This window comes from Otolemur garnettii, unplaced genomic scaffold (genome assembly GCF_000181295.1).
Source record: "Otolemur garnettii isolate 467f Iridium unplaced genomic scaffold, OtoGar3 scaffold00004, whole genome shotgun sequence".
In the NCBI taxonomy this organism is placed as follows: domain Eukaryota; kingdom Metazoa; phylum Chordata; class Mammalia; order Primates; family Galagidae; genus Otolemur; species Otolemur garnettii.
The window spans coordinates 1-2,303 of NW_003852399.1; positions in this window are offsets into that span (position 1 = coordinate 1).

A 2,303-nucleotide genomic window follows, 5' to 3' on the forward strand; every position below is an offset into this window, starting at 1 on the left:
TTTTTTTTTTGACCTTTATGAAACATAATGAGATCACTAAGTCAGGTATTATGATATCCATCTCCTAAATGAAGAAGTTTATATACAGATTTATTGCAGACATTTAATGAGCACATTTATATGTGGAGCTGCTGGTGGACAGAGTGGGAATGAGAAGGAATGAGAGCTCAGGGACAAATGAAACAGTGACATAGGAGAGGGTAGTCATACAGAGTGATGCTAAGAACCTAACAAGACCAGAAACCTGTGATGACCTGAACCTGTGGCTTGAAAGTCACTCCCCAAATAAACTAAACAACATTCTAAGCCCCAGAGTGACTCCTCTAAAGTCAACTAAATAATATGTCATAAGACTAGATTTTGATCTAAAATTTTTAGACCAGCTTTATTTCACCACAGAAAATTCTGCAATTCAAATGTGAATCAATGACAAAACCAGATTGGATTTGCAGATATTACTTTTCTGAGATGCAATTTTCAGGTAATTAGATTGGTTTTTGCTAGAGGCTTCATGCTTCATCCTTTTACAGCCACCCCATAAGCAAAGCTTTCGCGACACATCCTCGTGTGATGCATCTGGACTCTTCTTAAGCAGTGGAAGCAGATCCCCAGGGCTGTGTAATTATCCACTAACTCAAGGAGGCTAAGGGCAGTGCTGTTGCACGCTCACTTTTGCTTACAAGGAGCTTGTGAAGTTCTCCAGGCAAGTCTTCTAAGTCCGGGGGGATGATGGTTCTCAGGCAGAACTCTCAGCTCCTCTCCTGCATGGAGGCCTGTGCAGAAAATGTGAGCTTGCTACCAGTAGACTACAAAGTTGGCCCTTGGCTGACATCTTGAAACACAGCTGGTAAATTGTTCCTTACATTGATATAAAACTTTCTATAAAGGGTAAGAATGAGTCTTTGATTTGTATGAACAGTATAGTTAATGCTGAACACCTGCTTTCTTACTGGAAGTTAGGAATTTTGGTATGATAGGCATGATAGGCATAACCATCCCTCAATGAAATCCTTGGATGCTGAGTCTCTAATGAGCTCCCCTGGTAGACAACATTCAATATCATCACAACCCGTTCCTGGAGAAATTAAGCAGGAGGAAAGGCTCTTAAATCTTGAGCCTGGTTTCCCCTGGACTTTACCCTGTGTGCATTTTCCTTTTGCCAATTTTACTCTGTATCCTTTGATAAATCTTAGTTATGAGCATAGTCATATAGAAGTCTTGTGAATCTTTCTAGCCAATCACTAAATTTGGGGGTAGTCTTAGGACCCCCCCATATAAGGTCCTTCCACCCCAACACCAAGACCTTCTCATGATATCAGAGAAGGTTCTCGCATCCCTGTGGAAATTTCTTCTCCCTCTCCCATACTCTTTGTGGAAGACTTTTGAAGAGGAGGCTCAGGCCAGAATTCCGTCACTAAAGATTGTGTCTGAAAACTGCTAGCTTGTTTGTTCTTCTAGCCAATGATACATCCAGGAATTGGTTATTTCATTATGTTGTTTTGTTTTTTCTGATCTAATGCAAGGGTATTTTTTTGTTGTTGTTGCAAGAGAAGCTGTTTCTTGCCTCTGGCCTTTGATTGGTTGAGAAGACAAATCTGAAAATATTTTTATAAAAAATCATTTGAGAAATATTATTTATGTATCTAATCATCTATTTGTCTATGATCTATGCACCTATCTGTATATTATTTCCCCTCTCACCGTCACCACCATCATATATACCTTTCTGCTCACAGAGTCTTCAACTACTGTTGCTACCTCTACTATCACAATAGATACCTTTCCCGTCACTACCAACTTCATCTCCACCACAAGCCCCACCATCACAGGAGACACACCCCTCTATCAAGTTCTATTTGTTTTGTCCTCAACTAATTCTGCAAAACATGTTACTGTTTCCATTTTAAGAAACTTAAGTTAATATACCTAAGGTTTGGTAATCCTGGTTTTTAATTATAAAAAATACTTTTTTCTCCCTCTCTACCTTTTCTCTTAGCTTGTCTCTTTCTTTGGGCTTTCCTCTTGTCCTATCCCCATTTTAGCATGCTGCACTCTCTCTGGTGTTGGCTTCCCAAGAGAAGGCATTTGCAGCCTCACCTTAATTGGAAATAAAAAAAGGGAAAATGCTTTAGGAGTTCTTACAGCACTTTGGGGCTCCCAGGGGACTAAGTCCCAGGGGGACTACGTTTAAGATCCCATTCTTGACAGACAATTGTCCTTAACACTTAGCCCTAGAGCATCTCACCTGCTTCATCTCATACTCTTGTAGGGACAAAACTAAGTTTTTCATCACTCCCTCAACA